At 47.7% G+C, this 24,425-nt stretch overlaps 1 pseudogene; it reads right to left on the bottom strand.

Moving 5' to 3' along the window:
* LOC139605102 (coiled-coil domain-containing protein 171-like) overlaps nucleotides 1-15,700 on the bottom strand; it is a 202,883-nt pseudogene extending 187,183 nt beyond the window's left edge.
* Between the last annotated feature and the right edge of the window lie 8,725 nt (nucleotides 15,701-24,425).

Raw genomic sequence — 24,425 nt, 5'->3', positions numbered from 1 at the left:
TTTGGAAAGGAATAAAAATTCAACTTTTTCAAGGGAGGCCTCTATAGCATGGGGAACTTAATTGCATTTTTCTGCAACACTTGGCTAATTTATTTCCAAATGTCTATGTGAATCTTTAGTCCGTATCAATTAATTTCAAGCTCAGTTTAAGTAACAGCAAATACAGATACCTGCCACATGAAAAAGACTGTAGGAAAACCTAAGGGAGGTTGGGCTAATGAGCAAAGGCTTGGCTTTCCTGAGGAAATTTACTCCTGCTCAAGAGATTTGAATCTTCAGCCCAGAAACTGCCCCAAGATAGGCAAACACTGCATATATTTCTCTGTGAAAGCTTAAATGCCAAGGAAAAGTTCTTTTCCTATAAGCAGTTTTACTAGGGACTTTGCTTCATTTCACAAACTGGCTTTTGGGTCAAAACATTTTCTATTAGCCTTTTATATTACTAAGTACAACTACCTATGTTGGTGTTGATGTGATCACCATTTTCTAATAGATTTTAACTTCAAATTCATTCCATTCTTCTGAAATTTCTTCCTAGCTGGAGAAGGATAAAACAACAAGAAGAGACATGCTGGGAAAACACAGAGAATTAGTGGACACAATGATGGGGAAGACCTGTCACATGTCAGGAAGTCAAGCCTCAAGAACAGCAGAAAAACAGTTTGGAGAAAATACTAAAGACAGGGCACAGGTGAGGTGCTCTGTCCAAGAGTTAAGGTGGGATTGTATCAAAAGCACCACATGAGGTGAACAAGGCTCCAAGAGGCCAGGAATGAAGAAGTGCTAAGTTAAAAAATGAAAAAGAAATGAGAAGCAACACCAGAACTAGTTTGTTTGACACTAAGCTTCTTTGACATTTGTCACAATAAAAACAAAATCAGGAAAAAAACCCCAACAAAAAACCAAACAAAACCAAACAAAAATGAAAACAAAAACCCAAACAAACAAAAAACCTCAACCAAACAAAAACAGTTTGAGAAATTTAAACCAACCATAAGATTTGTATAATTTGTGTGTTCTCCAAATGAGTGAAAGTGCATATTTCTTATTATCTTTTTAAAAAATCAGGCCGTATAAGTGCACTGGCAAGTTTGAAAGTCTCCTTCCGTCCTTCTAAGGTCACAAACTCCAGGAATGCTCCAGTCTTTTCACTGAACACCTAAGTTTCACAAGTACATCTCCTGTACCAAATTTAAAGAGTATTATACTTACTTAGACAACAAAAAATGCATCTCCCCGGCTTTTAAGTGTGATAAATATCACTCTGAGAAGGATTAAGAAAATTTGAGTTTCTGAATGCAGAACAAGTAGGTGAAAAATGTCTAGGTAAAACCCTTCCTTTCTGCAGACTACTGTCATAACACATGTTATTTGTATAAAAACAAAACCAAAGATGACAGAAAGAGACCAGGTATGAGCAACAAAAAGCTAGAAATATTTGAAAATATGAAAGAACAAAGCAGCACTATGAGAATTCCTGAGGGAAAAGAAGAAGTAAGAGTTAAATAAATTTAAAGAAAAGAAAAGAAAAGGAAAGAGTGTAAATAAATTTAAACAGGACTACATGTTTTTTCCCCCCTGAAATGGAAAAGGAAGAACTGCTGGACATAGTGATAAGCAGGATGTGGAGAGGGACACCTAAATTACAATTCTGTACGCACTGAAGGAAGGAATAACAGAAGGTAAAGAGCCAGAGGGAAAAAAGGTATTGATAGGTTTAGCAGCATGTATTTAATTCCTATGAGACAGCAAGGGTTTTGTAAACTCTTATGAGCTTACAGAAGCAGAGGAGTAAGACATGGGAAAATAAGACACTTCCAAAAAATGCGGTAACCATAAAACCTTGTGCAATCTCTGCTTGTTTTAATGACTTGGGACTGATGTAGCCTCTGGTCTACAATTTCTCTTTTTTCTTTGAAAATTACCTTGCAGTTCCAAAAGTTTTCTTTTTGCATCAGATAGCTTGTCCTCTGCAGAATACAGCTGTATTTCAGACATCTTTCTAGCTAACGACATTGCACTCTGCAGACAAAGAAACTCTCCTTTCTTGAGTTCCAACCTTAAATTCATTACTTCTTTTTCACAGTGAGAGACCTAGAAAATAAATATTTTGGAAATTGCATTCAGAGCTGCCATCATATCTGTCTGAATGTGAAATACAGTCTTGAAACTACACATTGTAAATACTTTTTTTTTTTTAAATGCAAACTGATCCTGTTCCTAGATCATTTTCATGTACCTTGAATACACCCCTCTGTTTTTCCAAACATACTCTGCCTTAAAAAAATAAAAGTTATAATTATATTCGACAGGAAATTTTCTGGTAACTGTATTTAACAACTAGAAAACCATTGTGTTGGGATACTAGATTATCAGACACCTCGTAACTCATTACGAAAACACAAACTCCAGTTCAATGATGTTCAGCAGTCATCATAGCAGTTAATAGCAGAATGCTATTAAACACAACAAACAGAACAAAGAAAAGGCTTCAAAAAGAGTTCTTATACAGCTTCTGAACTCACAAGGCAATTGGTGGAAACTCAAACATATGTATCAGAAACCCTAAATTTTTTGTCTCAGTATAGAACCAAAAAACCCTAAACCAACCAAACCAAACCAAAAAAACTCCCAAAAAAACCCAAAAAACCACCAAAACAAAAACAACAACAACAACAACAACAAAAAAAAACAAAAAAAACCAAAACAAAAACAAAACAAAAAACCCCCCAGCCATCCAGTGACAGAACTGCTGAATTCTTACTATGTTAGCCACTTCATTTTGGTTGTCTACTTAAACATTTTCAAATAAAATAGAAACTAGCCTTTTTTGTTCTGAAACAAAACCAGCCTGTTTTGTTTTCAAACTAGAATTTTTGTTTCTGTCAAAATTTTGTTTCTGTTACTTTCTTTAATTGTCACAGCATGGCCAGCAAATGCAGTACTTTATGAAAGCTTCCTACTACCACTTGCAGGAGATTTTTCTGTCCATTTTCATGTAACAACTAGAAGTGCTACAACCACAAAGCTCTCAGAAGATACAAAGACAAAACCATACAAACTCCCTGGAAAGTTTCAAAGCATGCACAATTTGCAGTCTAACAAAATTCAGAGTGTGTTTTCTACTTCCATTTTCATATATTACTAGCTCATCAACCCTTAGTTTTGAACTGAAATACATTTTCTACGAGCTACAGCTTTTATCTAAGATACCATTTTTAGCAGGAGTCTATGAATCTTCAAGAAAGCATTTGAGAAGATGAAATAGCTCCTGAGTTCTGTATTGCAGAAGGTATTTTGGAGCTCAGAAGCTAAATTTTCAGTATTCACTTCACAAGTCTGCTGGATACAGCCAACCTTGACCATTGCAGAAAAGCAACTTTTCACTAGCTTCAATTCCACAGCTGGCAGAAAATGCAGAGTAGTTTTGCAACAGAGAGAAATGTTCCTTCGCTTACTAGCTAGAGTATCATTTTGCTAAACTTCTGCACCTGAAGGAGCTGTCTGCAGTCTGATTTTCTAACCAAAGTATGTATTTGTGGAATTTTGTTGTTCCCATATAACTGGTAGTTTTGTACAGACTAAAGAGAGACAAATAGTTTATGCCAAAGAGGACAGTGGAGAAATAAGAACACAGTTAACCATATATACTTTTACTTGATGAGCTTCAAAGATTGGTCTCCTATATCATAACACCATTAAGGCCTCTAGCAGAGATGTGCTTTACTTTACTTGTCAATCTACTAAAATATTAATTTTTTTAGCCACTCACAGTACCATGTCATGTGAACAATTACCACAGCTGCAATTTGACGCTGGCTTTAGAAAATGGAATTGTACTGCTAGTCCTCTAAGCCTGAACATTGTAGAGAAATAAATATATATATATATACAGTAGAATATCAACTGTCAGAGTTATCAGAACATCAATAAAAAAATGTTATGTTTGTGTAGATTGAGATACATTCTCCTAAGCCTCCTAAGCAGATTGCAAAATCTGCTTCTCTGCAAAACAATTCTAAGGGCGATAAATGAAGGTACTATGATTTTTTAAATAGATCAAATATCCAAGGTTGCCAGTCTAATAGAACACTTGCTATGTTAAAGGCTGATAAGTCTTTCACAAATTGCACAAAATGTTTGCATTAAGAAGTAGCCCTGAGAACTAAGAAATTAGTTTTACACAACACCATTCTTTGCAACTTACACCAAAATCTCATCATGAACAGCAAATAAAAATAAAATTTAAAAAAAATTTGTAGTTTCATAAGAGAATGAAAATGTTTTCTGTCACATCCACATCACTTTGAAGTTTTAAAATTCTTTAAATTACTCTGAAGTCATATAGAGGAAAAGAAAAAAACTAAATCTGAAGACTGTCACCTGGGAATGCTAAAGATTTTGAACATGCAATATTCCTCTGTTAAAATCTGCATCAATAGCTTACTAGCACATAGAGTGATAAATGCAAAAAACATGCTATTTCTTAGGAAAAAAAAAATCCAGTGCTATGGACTGGTTTGTGGGAGCACCATAGTTAAACAAAACAGCAGAAGAAGTTTTTCCTCGGGGAATTATGTTTGATGTATCATTAAAAACTTGTGTCAGCTTCTTCTTGCAAACTTCTGAATATATGCTGAATACTTCACAATAGGCCACTGATTTAGATGTGAGGAAGAAAATCTCCTCAGTGAGTGGTGAGACCCTGGCACAGGGTGCCCAGAGCAGCTGCGGCTGCCCCATCCCTGAGGTGTCCAAAATCAGACTGGACAGGGCTTGGAGCAACCTGGGTTAGTGAAGGTGTCCCTGCCCATGGCAGAGGGTGGAACAAGACGACATTTGAACGTCCCAGGACGTTTGAGGGTGATAGAGACCACTCAAGAATAAACTCAACCGTGATCTTAAGGGGCACTAACTTAAAACAGGCAAAGCCAGGAGCAAGTAACAAATCCGCGGTGAAGCTACAGAAACCCACCGGACAGTCTGCAGCGCATTTCTGGAGCTGTCCCGATGCTGCTCGTCCTCTGGAATGGCGAGCTGGGACAATCGGAGGGCAGCGGCTCCCGGCGCCGCAGGAATTCCAGCGCTGGGACGGGCTGGGAGCCCTGGACGGGAATTCCGCGGCTGCCTGGATACGCGGGGTGATGTCTCAGCTCCGAACGCAGCGCGGGGCTCCGCCGGGCTCCCGCCGCTCTCTGCCGCCTCCCAGACACGTTTAAAGGCTGAAGGGCTCCCCAAGGTAAAATATAACTGCAGGAAATTAAAAGGACTGACTGACACGAAAGCCAGACTGAGATGTGCGTGTCCTCAGGGCAGCGCCCAGGTCAGGGAGAGGAACAAACAGCCAGAAAGTTTTGAATGTCCGTGCACAGAATTCAAATCAGAGGGCTCTCTGGACCACAGGAGCACATCTCCCTCCATGAGGAGGGACTTAGGGTTAGGGAAAGGTTCTTGTGAAACCTCCCAAGCTGAGAGATTTTGAGCCCCAGGTGTGAGCATGTGTGTCAAACAACAACTGAATAAAACCCACCCTACAGTATTCTGGAAAAGCACTTTCTACTTCTCCAAGCACTGCTGTACTTTCTGTAGGTCCATTTTTTAAGTTCCTGTTAAATTCTCTCTGCACACTTAGTGTGAAGATGATTTAGCTCTTTGTTGGCACCAGCCACACTATCCTGAGCTTCTTTCAGCTTTTGTCTTACAGTACACATCCATCAGGATACCCAGGATATATCATTCAAGACTGAAGGTTTTAATCGCAAGAGATAAAAACTCCACAACATTCCATCCTCTGGGATAGGTCTCAAAACTTCATTTCTCATTTGTGACCTGATCTCTGTAAATGGCTTTCAGCCATGGTTCTGCTAATTCTGTGTCATGTAGTCATTTTAAATATGTGCCAAATGAAACAAGGGGGATGGAGAATGTGTTGTGTGTTGTTTCATTTTTTCATAATAATTTCCAAGAGACTTTAGTGTACAAGTCTGTGATTTTAAAACAAATAAAATAATAAAGTAGAGAGTAAGACAACAAACTAACTCCATAGACAAGTCAAGGTCACAGAAAAGTGAGGTTTAAATTTGGATATCTGAAATAAAGACTGAATTATAAAAGGCAGATGTTTTCACAGTTGTCTTCTCTTTCCTTTTGTGAAGAGAGGTTGTCAGGTCCAGTCTATGGCCATGGTCTCTGTGTGTCGTTTTTTAGAATTTCATGTAAGACTTTGCTTTTATTTGCTTCTTCACTGGGGTGCAATTCTAGTTTTTTGTTTGACTCCTGTAGCTGTTGCTCCTGTTCATTCAAAAGTGATTGTGCCTGATGTTTCCAGTGTAATGCATTGCTTAATTCTCCTACACTGTCAAACCTCTCACAATGTGATGAATCTTTGCTGAAGCATATTTAACTGCTCTTGCAGGCTCTGGGCTTTGTCACCTTCTTTTTTTCATCTTACTGAAATTCCATTTGAATTCTGCAAGTTGTAGGTGCAGTGAGTGGTGTTCCATCTGCTCTGCATGAAGCCTTCCTGCAAATTCAAATATTGCCTTCTGCAAGGATGCTTTGTTTTTCATGCTGGACAGTCTGTGACACAACCCACATTCCAGACAAGGACTCTTTCTCCAGATCAGTGGTGCACTTGTTGTGGGCTAGTGGAACTGTCTCCATTATTACATTCAGCTTGTCCATAATTTCTGAAAAGGAGTTTCTGGCTGCACCTACTTTTAAGTGTCCACAAAGCCTGGACTTTGGTTTGTTAAAAACATTCAATCATGGAACTGATTATTGCAGCATGGAAATTAACTAGGAAATCAGCTGAGTACTTCAAAGCTCTCAATTTCTTCCTTTTCACAAACTGGCAGATTATGCCTGTGTTTGGAGTCTCCTACATACACTGGAAATCCAGTGCCTCCTTTTAAGCCCTTTTGTCCAGGTAAAAAGGGAACAAGAAGACTGGGCTAAAGCTTTAAGCCTTTTAGTTGCTGAAACGGCAATCACAGCTCCTCAGAACACATAAGCCAGGCCTTTGGTTCCCCTTTTCCTCATCTTTGTTTTGTCTTCTTTTCCTCATCAGCAGGGAGAGCATTCATTAGGCTCCTGATTTTCTGTTCCACTGATTTGTGGATGTTGGTCCCGGAGACAGTCTCTTTGGGAAGACATAAGCACACAGCTGCCCACAGAGAGGACACAGCAATACCATGCTCCTTTTTGCCTGCTAATGTCCTGGAGATTGTCCCAGGTTCGTAAGTAAGAAGACTTAGAAGCTTATGGAAGTTTTCTATACATGGAGAGAATTAAAAAAAAAGCTGCTATTAAGCACAGGTGCAAATATGGAAGAATAAAATAAAGAGTAATTGCACAGCCACTGTTGCATACAAAATATGTGAGATTTTGTTTCCACAGCAAGACCCAGCTACTGAGGATTTGGAAATCAGCAAATCTGTTTGTGGCAGCTCACCATTACTCTGGAGACCAGCAATCATATGCCCTGACCATCACACTGAGGATATCCTTCAGGAAGAAAACATGCCAGAAAAAAATCATCTTCTTCCAGAGGCCACTCTGAATTCTTCAGGAATAATGATGGTTTATTTTGTTCTGAGCCAGTTAGCTGGTGGGAAGAGAAACCTTCATGAAAGCCTGGTAGTTATAAATTGGACAATTAGGAGTAATCCTAAGAAGCTGGGTTTTGAAGCATTCAGCAGTTTACTCTCCATCCATCAGCTCCTGAGGCACGGACAGTGCAAAATTAGAGACAGGATGAGAACTGGGACAGAGAAGCTGGAGATTTTGGGGCTGTTACACCAAGCAGAAAATGCTGGAGAGGTTTTAGCATTAAACTCTGGTGCTGAGAGCAAAACCTCTTACTTAATAACCCTGTTATTCTCTGTTGCTTTTGGGGATTAAACCTCTGTTGCAGCCAAGGATTTTAGAGACATTTAACCCTGACTTCAATCTCCGTGGCATGTGGAGAAAGGAGCTGTTTTCCTTGCTAAGACACATGCCCTGCCTGCTAGCCTGCTGTCATCACTGTCACAGGGGCTGGTATGGGAGAAGATACCTTTGGGTTTGATCTCATCAGCCAGATTTTCAGCTGCAAAAAGGCAGCTTAAACATCACTGACAGCTGCTGAAATTTGAGAGGCAGTTTTTTTAAGATGTAAGAAAATGGTATAAGTTTTTTGTTAGAAAATAATTAATTTCTCTCTGACTTGAGATATGTATCTCCTGAGGGATAAAAGCATAGCTCTAAAGAACATGAGTGATTCCAATACATGATCTTCTTTCTTGCCTTCCTTGTCCACGGTCCCATGCAGCTGATTTTACTTTGGGTTTAACCATGTGCTTTTTCATCCCTTTCCTTAGTCTTGTAGTTATGCTTTGAGCATCTCTGGGGAATAAGAGGTTCCAATTTGTTCCCCAAAATGTTTCACCTGGTCCTGCACATCTACAGGTGAGCCTGCTTTGGGGTGATGCCTGAACTCCTTCCACCAAGACTATCCAGGTCCATCAGGAGCTTGGTGCACCAAAAGCCAGTCTCCAGCAGTGCCTGAATCAGGTCCCTGAGGATCAGCTCTACTGATTCCAAAGGGCTGGGATGAGGGGCTCAAAGCCTACCCACAGGGCCTGGGGCCACTGGAGAATCCCTCAGAGCAAATCTGCTTGGAGCTGCCAGGACTGAGCCTCGCAGCTGACGCAGGGACTCAGAGCACCTGGAGTACAGCCCAGGGAAATGCTGCAACTGCAATCTTCCTCTGCACTAAGGACAACTTCTGCCTCTCCTCAGCTGCCATCAGCACTGCTGCCCTCTACCTGAGCAGAAAAATAATGAAACAAAAGATCCCTTGCAAAGGTGGGCAAGATCATTCTGATGACTCATTTGGTCTCCAGGCCTCTAAATATACTGGGAGCTGTCTGTGCCAGGGCTGCAGGAAGGACACTGACCTCCTGCCACAGTTACAGGAACTTCTGAATGGCAGAATTACCTCAACATCTTCTGCAAACTCCTGTAAATTCTTGACCATGGTTCTGCCTGGGTCAATCCTTATTCAATGTCACCACCAATAATCCCTGACCCCCACAGCTTTCAGCAGGGCGATAGAGGTAAGCTGACCCAATGTCTTTGTTCACAACTGGGCCACACTCTCTGGTAAGACTCATGAGTTGGTATTTCTTACCCAGCAGGGCCTGAGGTGGACAAGAGAACAAACCAGAAAAGTCAGAGATACAGACAGGGAAAGAAAGACCTCAAACTGACATTTTCAATATGCACTCATTCAACAAGAAAATTGATTATACAACCACAGCTCTATTCTGCAGGAAGGAAGAATGAAAAAAATGAGTGCAAAGAGCAGGAGGGATTATGCTCACCAAGCTCATCATCAGGCTCTGAGCTCCATCTCATGGGTGCTGGCCACCAGCAGTGGCCACTGGCCAAGGGGGCTCTTGCTGCTGGCCTTCAGCTTCTCCCTGCTGGCTCCCGTCAGTCTCTGGCTGTCCTCAAGGTCTTCCTTGCAGCTTTGGCAAAAGTGGAGGCTCTGGAATTGCTTCCAAGGCCTGGCACAGCTGCAGTCCCGGAGCCCTCTGTGCTCCCTGCTGGCCCCTCCATCCCCTCAGCTCCACCATGCTCTCGCTGAAGCCCCAGCCCCCTTCAGTTTCTTCAGCCCCTCACAGTCCCTCTCACCCCCCTCAGTCCCTTCTGAGCCATCCCGTCCCCTGAGACCCGCCAGCCCCTCAGCCTGTGCCACTTCCCTGTCACCTCAGTGCCACCATGGCCCTCGGCTGCCCCACAGCCCTCAGCCCCAGCAGCAGCTCAGGGTCACCGTCCCTTCGGCGCCACCGCCCCCTCAGCCCCCTCAGCCCCCTCTGTCTCACCATCCTCCAGCAGCTCCTCAGGGGACAGTGCCTGGGGCCAGCGGCAGCTCCCACCGCTCCAGGGACAGCCGGGGCTGGAAGTGCTGCTCCGCCCGGCCCGGCCGCCAGCTGGGACCCAGCACAGGGACAGGGGACACAGGGGGCACCGGGGGAAAAGCAAGAGGTGAAAAAGGCAGCCGAGGGGGGAAAGAGCTAAAAATGCAGTCTAGGCCTACACAGCTCAATCTATGCATCTAAACTTCCATATTCATCTTACTAGATAACTATGCACATCTATAAATGTAACTGCACATATATAAATATATCTATCATGCCTATAACTATATATATACATTTAACTGTACAGATTTCAAAATACACCTACACCTATACATGAATAACTATATGGCTACATAAATAGAACTACAGACATCTCTAAAAGTATCAATAAACAGAGGGATTTCACCTGCCTGATAGTCACAGCCTCTCCTTCGGTCTCTTCTTCCCACGCAGGACAGCCCTCCTGGCGAGGTAGATCAGGTGGATATCCGGGAAGCAAAGGGAATACTGGGTCCATATTGGCCTCTATGCATCTCTCTATTTTGAAGTAATTGTCAACCTACCAAAGACTGTAAAAGATAGCCTGAAAGGTAGACTCTTACTTGGCAATATGAAGCCTACTGTTAAAAGAACAGGGATCATTCTAAGTTTCCAAAATTGTGCAAAGCATTGAAATACCTCAGTAAAATCTCAGCACTCACAGAGTAAATGGCACCCAGGAGAGCTTGAAACACAGACAGTCCCAGCTGCCACAGAGAAGCCCAGCCTTGTTCTTTCTCTGTGCTGACAGAGAGACCTCAGTCCTCACTGAAATCGCTGAAGCTGAAGGTGCAGAGAGCTGTCATGAACCAATTTGGGACACCTGAGTTGGTGACACAAGTCCCACAAGGTCAGGTTTATTCCCTGCTCTCTTGCCACAGCAGAGGACTCAGTGCCTCTGGAGAAGCGTGGAGGGCAGGGCTTAGGCAGGTTGTGCCCGTGCAGGATTTGAACTCAAGGCACCAGGAAGCACCAAGCCTGCAGACAGGAACTCAACTCTTCTCATCTCCCTTGCTGCCAGAGGCAGGCTCAGAGCAGCCATCTCACACCTCTCTAAACCACTGGGGGCTCTGTCCTTACCAAGCTCCTCGGGCTCCTGGGAATTGTTCCTGCAGCTCTCGGTGCCAGGCAAAGCTCCCTCTGCTGCAGCTCTGTCCACAGGCTCCCCTCCTGAAGACTCAGGGGCAACAGTAATATTCCCCTTGAAAGAGAAACAGAAAGGAAGAAACCCTTCTCACCACTTACACAAAACACCTGGTCCAACACCTCCATGGCTCACACACTTAATCCCATGTTCCTAACAAGAACTCTGGGCCCCAAAGCCCTTCAACAGTCAAAAAGATTTGACTTCTCAAACACAGTCCAAAAGCTGTCAAAGCTGACAGTGTTGAACATGGGGGTGACACTGAACACGTGGAATGGCTGCTAAGGAAGGAGTCCTGCCAGCTCCTGGCACAGGGATGTGCTCCTCCCTCCACAGCCCTGAGCACAGCAGTCTCATCCAGGCTGCAGCTTGGCAGGGACAGCATGGGAACACACATCTCTTCCCACAGAGATGCCCAAGAGCAAGGGGACTGAGCTCTGCAACATGGACAGCAAGACTGGCCAGTTTGCCCAGCTGAGGATTTCCCAGATGGAAACTGGGCTGCAGGCAGCAGCTTCCTGAGAGGCCAAGAAAGCTGCAGCTCCAGCCCAGCCCCAGCCACGGCTCTGGGAGCGCCTACACGCACGGCAGGGCTCACACAGCAGCAGCAGCTGCAGCCCAGCCCTTGCTTTGCCTTGGCCTTCCCACCCAAAAGAGGCACAGCCCACATCTGCTGCTGCAACAGAGGCACCTCTGGCATGCCCCTCCCTGCACGGGACACTTGGCCTTCAGTGCCACTTCTCCAAACACTCTTCTCTTCTTTCCCATCAAACAAAGCCTCTTAGAACCTACCAAGCTTCCACCTCCTCACCACAAATGCTCCTGCACCAGGGATTCTTCCCAGGAAAACAAGCACCCAAACGTGGCCATCACCTTTCATCCTCATTTAAGGGCTATCCCCCTTTTTCATTCCCTCTTCTTCTGGAAATCTTTCACCAAGCAAAGCCTTCCCTGTCCATTCTCAGCTGAACTCAAGAAGCTTTTCCTTGTCAGCCATGCAACAACATGCACAAACTCTCAGTCCAGCCCCTTTCTTCCCTGCCAATGCAGTTACCTGAGCAGAGGGAGGCTTTTCAGTCAGGGATCTCCTCTCCTGAATCATTTTCTTAACAGCAAGGCCCAGATCCACTGGTGGTGATTCCTCTTCCCCAGGTGCGTTCTGTGCTGAGCTGGGGGCTGTCTATGCTGCAGAACCTGCACTGCCGGTAGAGAACTGGGGGCTGAAGTGTCTGATGTGGCTGCAAGAATCCAAACACATTGGTCAGGCTCCAGAATGGGGCTTTGGGATGCAGAGCTCTAGTGCTGCCTTGGATCAAACACCACAGGAAACACATAGAAAACTATTCCAGAAATGTATTCAACTTCTTCTTCTTAAAAAGTATTTCCTCTAATTGATGTGTACATATATTAAAGTATGGGTTGTAAAATTGATCTACACACACTACTGCCTCCCCTGATCTCCAGCTGCACATCTCTTGCTCATGATCATTTTTTCCCAGTGTTTGCCCTGGTGTCCCCTCTCAAAAGGACTCTGTTGCTCCCAGTCTCTACAGTTTTTAACTGCTTTTTCTAGGAATCCTGAATGTGCTCAACAATCTTTCAGGCTGTTTCCACAATGGATCCTAAGGAGCTCAGCAAAAGCCCAGCCCTTTGGCAGCTGCTTTGGATACTGAAGGCATTTTCTGCTTGACATGCTGATGACTCCTCATTTCAGTTTATGATGGCTCATGACTCTCCAGCCCGGGCTCTCAGCCCTCAAGGCCTGCTAAGCTTTAGATTGAACAGAGGGCTGTAATCACTTTGTTAAAGATTTTATTCAGGAGTCTCTCAGGAAGTAAAGAAGGAACAAGGTGGAGCTGAAGAAGGCAGCTGTGTGTGTTGGATTTGACACAGCTTGGTTTTTGGTAGGGGGAGGGAGAGGGCCATGGGGGCAGCTTCTGTGGAAGGCTGCTAGAAGCTTCCATCATGTCCAACAGAGCCGGTCTCTGATGGCTCTGTAGAGGGACACACTACTGGGCAAATTAGAGAGGTTGTAATGCCTCTGTGATGACATTTTTAAGAAGAAAATCAAGACGGCCCACGTGCAGTTTTTTCCAGGGGTGGCAAGGCACTGCTGCCAGGGGCCATCCAGGTGCAGCATGTGGTGATGCACTGCCACGGCTGCTGCCATCCCGGCACGACCTGCGGCAAGCCTTGTCTGCCTGGCTGCTCCTAGCCAGCCACACTGTGGACACTTCCCAGCATCCACATAAAGAGAGGCGTTAAATAGTGCCAGCATCGCAGAGGCTGCTGCTACCTGCCCAATGGTGGTGGGGGCGCCTGGCCAGTAATGGAAACATGATGAGCGACTCCCCAGAGCAGAACCTAGATGAGATCAGCGTTTTGGCACTGTGAGATCCTGAAGGAATCTTTCAATTAGTGGGACTTTTTGGCAATGGGACCTACGAGGAGCAGTTTTTTTCTAGTCAGAGAAGAGGAAGAAGTGAGGAGATGTGAAGGAAAACAACATGGCAATGCCAAAGTCAGTAGAACAATAAGGATATGAATAAAGGGACAGAATCCAGTGGGCCATAACCTTCTGGGGTGTCTCTTGAGTTTTTGGAGGTCACAGTCTCTCTTTTATCCTGAACTGCCAACTGCATCTTGACCTCTTCCTTTGGCTGAGGTAGTAAGAAGGTACGAACTTCCCAATCCGTCTACTCCATTTAATGCATTTTCCCCCTCATCAAGCATTGTATGACCATTAAAATGATCTTTAAGCCCACCCTGGGCTGAGGGTATGGTCCTGTGTTGAGACCAGCTGTCCGTTCTGCCTTTGGCTTCTCCTGTGTGGTGGTGTGTTTCTATTCTATAAGTTTATCATGGTTGGTTCTGTTACCCCTATGCAGATGGTTTCTCCCTGAATCCTATCCTCCCACGTCCCTTGTCCATCTCACCAAAGAACTGCCCTTTGTTCCAGGCCCTTCCATGTCCATCACTGTAACCCTGCCCTCCTCCCTTGTCTGTCAGTGTAACCCCACCTTTACTTCCAGATCCTTCCCTGTCAATCTTGTATCCCCTGAGACCCAATTGGTTCATTCAAACTGTTCTCCTCCCCTATTATTCTCTATTGGTTTGAGCATTGTATTCCCCACTTTATGCTCCTCCCCATGTTCCTTGCAATTGGACAAAGTTTGTAACCTCCCCTTCTACCCCCCTCCCCCCCAGATACCAGTTGGTGCACAGCTTTGTTCTGGAACAAATCTCATTGAGGAACCATATGTAAGACCCCTCGCTGTTCCTCGTCCTGATTTTGGGCACAGATACAGCAAGTGCTTTGGGGAGCAGCCCTCGCTGCTGCAGCTTTACAGCAGCCCTGCTGTACCACCACCTAGGCCAATCCAGGCAAGGGGCAGCCGCTCTCGGCGCGGCCCAGGAAGGGGCTGGCTACAAGCTGACCCAGTACTTGTGTCATTCCTGCCCTGCAGGGAGAAAGCATTGCCCAGAGACTGTGTGAGAGAAAGAACAATTTATTTCCTTTTCCTTCAATGAAGATTTGTGAGAGCCCTGCTAGAGTTGCCAGTGGGTTGACCTCTTGCAGGGCTGGGAGGAGTCCTGGGGGCTGGGACCCTTCTCTTAACGGGGTGCAAGGGTCCCCATGGCAATTGGTCCCAGCCCAGGACAGGGGTGGAGGGGCTGAAGCTGCTGCCCTGGGCAGAGGGATCTGCCACTGCCACCACCTCCTGCCATGGCTCCTTCAGGGGCCGGTCCCACTCCATGGGGACAGGCACAGGTTGGGGGTGGCTGGGACCCCCAGGGAAGGCAGCCTCCGATGTGCCAGCTTCCTCCTCCACATCACAGACTTTGGGGCCATGGGCAGGAGCCCTCATCCATGAGCTGCTGGTCTGGGAGCTGCTGGAGCTGCTGGAGCTGGAGCTGGCACTGGCCACAGGGCCGTTGTTCTTGTCCCTGATGGCACCAGAGCACAGCAGCCTCTGGGCCTCCTCGCTGCACTGGTCCACAATGATGCTGATGATGCCATGCACCAGTGGAGCCGTGTGCTGCTCGAGGACAGGCTGCAGCCCCTGGACCAACGCCTCGGCGTTCAGCCCCTTGACGCACAGGTCGTGCAGGACGGAGCTCTCTGCGGCCTCAACCAGCCACCACCAGCGCCGGAATATCCCCTCCAGCCTCCGGCGCAGCCAGGGCCGCACGGGCTCCAGCAGCTGCGGCTGTCCACGGAAAAGTCCGGCCCACACCTCGGGCAGGAGGCCACCCGGGAACTCCGGCCCTGAGGGGCCCTGCTCAGCTGGGGACAGTGTCCCCTGTGGAGCAGCTGGACAGGACGCCACAGGGCCGTGGGGGCTGTTCTCGTCCAGGCGGCCGGGAGCTCTCCCTGCCTGGCCGGTGGCTGCTGGCAGCTGCTCGGGGGCGGTGCTGGCCGTGTCCAGATGCTCATCTGTGTGCTCAGAAAGCCTGATGGTGTCCTGCAGAGTGGGCACGAGGGATTTCTGTGTGCCCACTGCAGGATGCAGCCCAGGCAGAAGCGGTGGTGACAGGGCAGAGCAGAAGTCACATCCTTCCGAGAGTCCTGGCAGATGGGGCAGTCGCCGTCCATCTCTGTGGCCATTCTAGGAGTGATGGCTCCGGGACTGGCACCGAGATCTGCCAGGAACAGGGCCCTGCCCAGCACCAGAGAGGCCTGGCTTGATCCTCTCGGCCTTGCCCGCTCACTCAGTAGAGTTCAGGCTGGAGCCAGAGTGGCCCTGCCAGTGTCTGAATGGAAGAACTGAGGGGCACAATGTCACAATCCATTCCCCTGTGATGTCACAGCCCACTGCTCTCTGTCTCCAGCCTCCAGTCCCTGTGACAGCACAAAAGGCATTCCAAGTCCTTGGAGCCCCAAGATCAGCAGTGAGGAAATGTGAGGTCACAATGCAGTGCTCAGTGGTGTCACCATCTGCACTTCAGACTTCATCCTGTGATGACACATCAGGCCTTCTATCCTTGCAGGCACATGTTAGGAGAAAAAAGGAAATACTGTTTTCTAATTTCAATTTCTACATCTCCATGATGCTGTCCCTCAGCCACCTGCACCACACGTCCTTGGCCCTGTCTCTAATCCCTGCTCCTGACACCTTGCCATGGTTTCCAGGGAACACTCCTGGTGTCTGTTCACAGGGCCTCTCATCTCTCCCTGGGAGAGGCCATCACATCCAGGCCTTTCACGCCAGGTCCTGTACAAGGTTTTGTCCCTTTTGGTTTAAGGTCAGAGTTTGTCCTCTCTGCAGCCCTGCTGGATCAAGGGTGATGGGCACAAGGACACTTAGCACCTGTGTTTAGGGCTGTGGGACTGTTCAGCTTTGCTTGCTCAGCAGAATGGGTCCTGTCTAGGGGGGCTCCAAAGCCAGGAAGGAATTCTCTCTGCCTTTTCTTTCAGCAGCAGTTCTTTCATCTGCTCAATGACAAGGCCAGGCCTCCATCCTGGGAGCACTCCTGACGTAACAAGGACACACTCCAAATGACAGCATGTGGGCCTCTTAAGAAAGGAAAATCTGCAAATACATAAATGGTGCCCCAGGGGTGCAGCTTGACTTTTCTCCTTCCTGCCTTTGCTGAGTTGTCCTCCCCACCTGAAACCTGAAGAATGGGAAGGGCACTGTGCCAGCAAGGGGCAGTCTGACACTTCACTGCCGACCAACCAAAAGCCCCTTCATACCATTCAAGCTACAGAACTGTGGGAGTAAATAAAAATGTGTCTGAATCGGTCCAACCAGGCCCCAAGCAGAGCGTCAGGGGCCTCTCTCCATTATTGTGGGACAGTTCATGGAAATTGATCAAGTGAGCAACAGGTGGAAGCCTAGCTGAGGACAAGGTTGGGTTTTTCCAAGATTGGATGTTGCAGTTGAATGCCCAGTTCCAACACTGCTGCTGATCCCAAAATGGGAAGTGCTACTGGGGGATTAGAGGTCATGCACAGAGGTCCAGAGTGGAGCATTTGTAGATCCATTCTGTGTCGAGACCAGCTCTCCCTGCTGCCCACTCTGCCTTTGGCACCTGCTGCCCTGCAGGTGTTCAGCTGCAGCAGATTTCCTGTGGAAGAAGGTGCTGCCCACATGGCCCTGGGCTGTGCCCCTCAGGACATGGCTGCCAGCCATGGTGGGGCACAAGGGCAAGGGCAAGGGCACCAGAAGGCTGAGGAAGCACTGCCCAGAGACTGTGTGAGGGAAATAACAATTTATTTCATTTTTCTTAAATAATTGCAAGGGCCCTTTAGTTCTGCTGGTGGGGGGATCTCTTGCAGGTGGGGGCAGAGTCCTAGGGATCAGGGGCCCTTCTCTTTGGGGGATGCCAAGGACCAGGGGATCCGGGCCTGTTGCTCTGGGCAGAGGGACCTGCCGACATCACCACCTCCTGCTCTGGCTCCTCACCACTCCTGCTCGTCCCCCTCCTGGGGCTGGTCCTGTCCTGTGCGCATGGTGACACTTGCGGGGGGTCTGTGACCCCTGGGCTGGGCAGTCTCTCCTGTGATGGCTTCCTCCTCCTCCATGGAGACTGCAGGGCTGCTGCTGGCTGGAATCCCCACCTGAGAGCAGGAGGAGCTGGAGCTGGAGGAGCTGGAGCTGGAACTGGAGCTGGAGGAACTGGAGGTGCTGCTGGCTGTTGGGCTGTCATCCTCATCTGTGGCAGTGTGAGAGCGCAGCAGCCTCCTGGCCCCTGAGATGCAGTGTCTCACAATGATGTTGATGATGTCCTGGATCAGTGGCACTGTGTGTTCCTCCAGGTCTCTCTGCAAGCTCTGGATTATCATCTCTTGGCGTGGCCCATACACACAGAGCACGAGCCAGAGGTATCTCAATCTCAGCCACCATGGCTCCCTGGTCTCCTGGTACATGGTCTCTGTCCTTTGGCTCAGCCAAGTCTGCACATGGCCGAGAAGTTCCTGTCGCTGACAGAAAAACTGTGCCCAGACCTTGGGCAGGACACCACCGACAGCTCTGGATGCTGTCCCCTGAGGAGAAGAGGTGTTGTGGTTTGTTATGTTAGTATGTTCTGTTCCCCCACTGTTGAGCTGTAATGGTTCTGCCCAAGTTCTCCTCCCCTCTTCAGTTATATGTCAATCACCCAGCTCCTCCCTTGTTACCCCAGTTACCATTGTATCCCCTCCAAACCCCACCCTTGGCTGCCTGTCAGTCACCTGGCACTCCTGCCTCCTTCTCTAGAACCTTCCAACGAGGGTGTCGGGTGATTGGCTAACGGGCTGGGGCCCCTTCCTTGATTCCCCGCTGTTGGTTCTCCCCTCGTGCCAATCTTTTGTGTATTACCCCTCCCTGGACTCCCATTTGTTCCCAAACTGTCGCCACCCCTACCGCCCACTTCCTTTATAACATGATGTATCCCCACCCTCGGGGCTCTTCTGTTCTTGGCCTCCTTGGGGCTCTAATAAACCCGAACTTGCCACCAACTGAAGAGTCCCCTCTTCTTTTCTCACTGATCGAAGCTCGTCTACAGCCACATCTCATCTGAAGGACGTGCTTTCACTGCAGCGTGAAGCACTAGCCTTAGGTGCTGTGCCCGACACGTGAGTTGGGAGAGTGCCCCCACGGCTGCAAGCGGGCTGGCCAGCTAGCCGGGACGTTCTCCATCGGCCAACCAGCTTCAAAGAGGGATGGGCTGGCACAGGGCCATGGGGCTGTTCTCGTCCTGGCCACCGGGAGCTCTCCCTGCTGAGCTCGTGGCCACTGCTCAGGGGCTGTGATGGAAATCTCCAGAGACTCGCCCGCATTGTCAGAAAACCTGACAGTCTCTATTGCTCTTCTGCAGAGTGGGTGCACAGGGCACACAGGATTTATCTGTGCCCACTGCAAGATGCAGCCCCGGCAGAAGTGGTGGCCACAGGGCTGAGCAGAAGCCACATCATGCCAGGTGTCCTGGCAGATGGCACAGTTGCCACCCATCTCTGTGGCCATACTTGGCCTCTGCAGCACATGGGGAGCACTGAGGATCAGGAGCTGTTCTCTGTTGCTGGTGTCACACCCTGCAGGAGAGGGGAGGAAGGAATGGCCAGACTGCTGGAGGAGGACACCCCCCAGCCCCCTGAGCCCCATGGCCACCCTGAAGGGATGTTTCCTTGGGGGAATGTTTCCCTGCACAGCTCACGCTCTGCTGCAAGCACTCGCAATGCCTGGCTGCCCCAACTAGGCAGGACTGGGGAGACCCTGCTGGTTGCTCTGGGACTGGCACTGGGACCTGCCAAGAACAGGCACCACTCAGCACCAGAGAAACTGGATTGATCCTCCACACCTCACAGTCACACTCCATAGGAGGTCAGGCCAGAGCTTGACTGGCCCCGTCTCTGCCCGTGTCTGAATATAAGCAGGGAGGGACGAGATGTCACAATCTGCCTCTTGCTGATGTCACACTCCATCAGCAGGCGATGTCCCCACCAGTGCATGTTGTCAAGAGAAAGATGAAAATATTTTTCTTGTGTTCAGCTTGTCCATGTTGTTCTGCCTTGGCCACCTGCATCATGTGTCCATGGCCCGGTGTCTCATCCCCGCTCCTGACAGCTCGCCAAGGTTTTCTGTGAGGAGCGGAGTGCTGGGACCAGTCAGCATGGACTGCCGGTGGCTGGATGATGCCTCCTCCTGTCACTGCCTTTCCCTGGGCAATGCTGGGATTTGGAGAACCTGGGTGCTGGTGCCAGCCCTAGGTGAGAGTCTCCCACCCCAGTGGGTTGTGTCCCTGCTTCAGGGAGAAGCAGGAAGGAATGTTTTGCTCCAGCCCCATCCGCTCCCACTAGCACTTGCCCACAGTGCCAGATCCCTCGCCACTTCCCAAGTGTCAGTGTTTCTCGAGTCCAGTGCCTTTGTGCTCCTCCCTGTGATGGTGATCGCAGGGGTCTTAGGATGAGGGAAGAGACGAGAATGTTGACTCCATGTTTCAGAAGGCTTGATTTATTATTTTATGATATATATTATATTAAAACTATACTAAAAGAATAGAAGAAAGGATTTCATTAGAAGTCTAGCTAAGAATAGAAAAGAAATGGAATGAATAACAAAAGCTTGTGCTCAGACAGTCTGAGCCAGCTGACTGATTGACCATTAATTAGAAACAACCACGTGAGACCAATCCCAGATGCACCTGTTGCATTCCACAGCAGCAGATAAATACTGTTTACATTTTGTTCTAAGCCCTCTTAGCTTCTCAGGAGAAAAAAACGTAAGGAAAGGATTTTTTAGGAAATACCATGGCTACATCTCCCCAGCAGGAAGAAGGAGCTTCAGGAAGGAGCTGGAGTTGCTGTCCCTCCAGAGTGGGGTACAAGGACCAGAGGAACCCTGTCATGATTCTGGAGAGCCCAGGACCCATCACCATGTGGGCCATGCTGTGCCATCATCCCCTCTTGCCTCCACAACTTCTCTAGAAGGAGGGCTGAGATATCTAAAACAGCTCATGAGACCCCTGACCCAGAAATAAACCCAAGCATGGAAAATTTGGAGTAGTGTAAAGAATGAGAAGATATAAACCAAACTCTGAAAAAATTTTCTGACCGTATTTCCATGTAGGCAAATACAAAACTCAACTGAAGTAGAGAAATACCTAAAAAAGAAGTACCATAATGACTCTAAAGAAAAAATCCTTGCAATAAGCTAGGCCCTGGCATATGCTTATCACACACTACTAGATACTGTAAAGCAACAAATAGAGGCGATAGGCAAGAAAATGAATCAGCAGCTACTCCAGTCACTCAGGCTACAGCCAACACCCCAGCTACTCAAACTGTAGCTAAAGCAAGCAGTGGACCTAAGCCTATAGCTAAACCAGATGAGAAGCCTAAGCCTGCAGCTAAAGAGTAAACCTCAGCCAATAGCTGTTACTCCTACCACAACAGACAAAACCACATTTTTAACCAATTACCAATAAGCAATGATGATGATCCATGAGAAAGATCCTCAAAACCAAAAACTAAATCAAGAGTCAAAAATCAAGAGTTGCTAATTTTTTGCTAGAAGACTTTTGTAACCTAAGAAAAATCTATAGTTAATTAATTAGTCCATCTTTAAGATACTACAAGCGAAACTGCAATTCTAAATGATACTAATGCAAAGCATTTAAGATCACTGCCACATAATCCAGTTACCAACCAAAAAATGATGAGGGGGCTGACCGTCACAATCTCTGGGCACGGGTCCTGGGAAGTGTGGCACAAAGATACCTGAATACAGATGATCTCTATATGCAACAAACCCATTGGAAGACCACAGAACAAAAATTAAACTCTTAAGAAAAATTACAATAACAAAAATTGTCTTTTCAGATGACATAAACACTATAAATCCAAACTTAGCACCATATACATCCCTGATGTGACAAAAACTTGTACGACTTGGGCCACAAGAATGCATTTCTACTTTAGCAATAATAAAGCAAGATAACAGTAAAGAAACCCTACTTAATATGGCAAAGAAGCTCCAAACATATGCAGGTAATACATACTGTACTATATGTAACCCAGCACGTACAAAAACCACATCTACAAAAATTAGAAGACAAAGTAAAAGAAAATCACAAAAATCTCAGAAAGGATATGAAAGAAAGCTTTCTCCAAATCTCAACAATACAAATCAGAAGTTCTAATACCAAACACAAACATCCCCCAGACAGGGAGAGAAAGTACACCCCATGAACTAAACTATAATTCTTCTTATGTAACAATAGAGAAAACATAAAGAAATAAGATTTAAAAAAATCTACTACTGCTCTGGCACAATGGGTACTTAAATTAAAAGACAACAAGATTCAAAGAAAAAATTCCACCAAAAAAGAAACTCCAATAACCCATAAGCGAACTACCAAGTACAATAATGATAACAAAACATCCAATCCCCTTTAAAAAACCTCCCAAACATATGCAAAAAAAAAAAAAAAAGAATAACCAGGCTTAGAGGGGCCCTGCCTAGAGGCAGGTAATGGCTAAGAAAAAAATGTGGTTTTTAGACCACTGTGAATTTACACACCACTGTGTAAATTCATTAGCCTAACATATCAGAACCACAAAAATATAAATCCTTAGTTAACACTAGTGCACAGTAAACCTCAATCCCACCAAAACATGTAAAGACAAAATCTATTTCTATTACTGGCATGACAAGGTGTGGGATCTCAGCACATCGTTCCCGATGTCCAGAGATGCCAGGAGAACCCTTGGGGGTCTCGAAAACCCTGGAATGTTGCCAAGAGTGTTTGGTGGCTTGATTTTGATCCATCCACAGAAGTAACAAGAGTCTGAGGACAAGAGAATCACTTTAGAGTAAAAGGTGTAAAAGAGACACATTTAGAGGGTGAGATATAGACTTTAAGGTTTTTGGTACAGGGGGGTTATGGAGACAAGATGGAGGGATCAGGGCGTGTCTTGTCCTTCTTTCTTCTTCTTGTCCTCCATCTCCTGTGATGATGTTGGCACTTAGAGATTGGTTTATGGTGAAGGTGCACTTGCTAACATGGGCGAAAAGCATTGGGAAATAAAGGTAAATATTGTGTACGTAGATTTTAGTATAAAAAGACATGACCGCCCCGTGGGTGGTCAGAGAGTGCCTGTGACTGCTTGCAGATCAGACCTCTGTTGGGCAGACAGAAAATTTTTGTAGATAAGAAATAATAAACAACCTGAAGACCGAAAGCTGAAGAGTCCAGACTCGTCCTTTGCATCGCGTGCCACCCAAGAACCACTCTACCCGTGTCGGGGCAGAGACAGACAGCTGGACCCGACATTTGGCGTCCCTGGGTGGGCACCCGGCGGCGACCCGGGGGCAGCTCGGCAGCGACCGGCGATCCAGCAGCATCCAGCAGCCTTTGCTGAGCCACGGTGAGCTCTGCTGTGCACCTCTTGCACAGGGGCAGCCTTGAAGCACCGAGTGGGCAGCTCCCGAGTTGGACTCATTCCCAGGAGAGCCTGATAACTCCTTGGGAAAACAGCCAGAAAGCAGCCAGGAGAATCTGAAAACGCAGCAGCCACAGAGGACATCGCACTCCACCTCAGCCGAAGAAAGTTCGTAGCAGAACAGCCCGGATCGGAATCGGAAAGGCGCCTCCGGATCCATCTCCTGTGACCTGCAGGCCAGAGACCAGGAGCTTCCGGACTGCTCTGATGACAGGAATTCGGTGAGAAGGTCAAGAATTAAGAACATGGGGGGTACACTTTCCCAGGAACAAATAGAAATTCTGTCCGACCTACAAGGCGTGGCAGACACACACACTAAAGGGATCCCAAAGAAAAAGCTTAGAGAATTATTGCTGTGGGTGTGGTGTAATTACCCGTACTCCGAAACAAGGTTGTTATTTGAAGTAGGCTTTTGGCAAGAAGTTAACAGACACCTATATTTTCTAGCCATCAATGAGGATAAAACAGCCTTAAAATTGCTGTCCTCAGCAAGAATTATGTTAGAGGCGACCTCGACTCAATTTAGGGGGTCAGCCAGGCAACAAGTTGTTGCAGGTCCCAAAGGGGCGGAGGGAGCAGAGCAAGGTTCCAAGCAGAAATTGGCTCTGATCTCAATTAGCCCGGGGGAAAAGGTGCCCGAGAAAAGGGTACAAGGGGAAATGTCATTGCCCTCAGTCCCACCATCCCGAAAACCCAAGGGAACCCTAAAGCACCCTGAAACCACAGAGAGTGCAGGGGCTTCAGACTCCGACTCAGACACTGATGATACCATTCCTCTTCCTGATGAAATAAAGTTTTCTCCCAGCGACATCGAGGAGACAGGCCCCCCTTCCGGAGTGTACTGTCCCGATTCACAGGAATCAGGGGGGGAGGAGGTGGAAAACGTGGCGGAGTCGCGGAGGGGGGTTCAAAGGGAACAAGCGGGGAGGGGGGATGCGCTCTCTCGCGGCAGGCGCGGCGGCGCGGAAGCGGCGGCGGCTGGCGGGGGGGGCGGGGAGGCAATGGGAGACACGGGTTTCGGTGTGGCTCTTTCAAGCGCAACGCCGAGAGCGACAGTCGCCTCTGGAGCGGTGCCAAAGACGCGCGGGTCGAGCAAGGCTCAGGAGACAGCCGGGGAGAGCTCTCAAACCAGCGCGGGAGCGTCAGACACGGGTGGCAAGAGCGGAGCAGCTGCAGAGCTCCGGAGAGCTGCTGTGGAGGGACGCAGGAGACGCGCGGTGGTGACGTCAGACCCGGAAGTCTGGACGCGGAGATCGGCTCGAATCGCAGCGAGAAAGGGGACACCCGCGGAGGGGGGGCTGCGCGCTTCGGCGGGGGGTGTGGATACAGCGTCAGAGGAGGAGGAGAGAGGGGCAGGAACAGACAATAGGGAGGAGACTTCGGAGGTGGAGCGGGACGGAGACAGTGA

Source organism: Agelaius tricolor, unplaced genomic scaffold, assembly GCF_023055355.1.
Source record: "Agelaius tricolor isolate 1412-34295 unplaced genomic scaffold, bAgeTri1.0.p SCAF_59, whole genome shotgun sequence".
Taxonomy (NCBI): Eukaryota; Metazoa; Chordata; class Aves; order Passeriformes; family Icteridae; genus Agelaius; species Agelaius tricolor.
The sequence above is the reverse complement of the archived record's forward strand: the minus strand, read 5'-3'. Positions and strand labels throughout refer to the sequence as shown.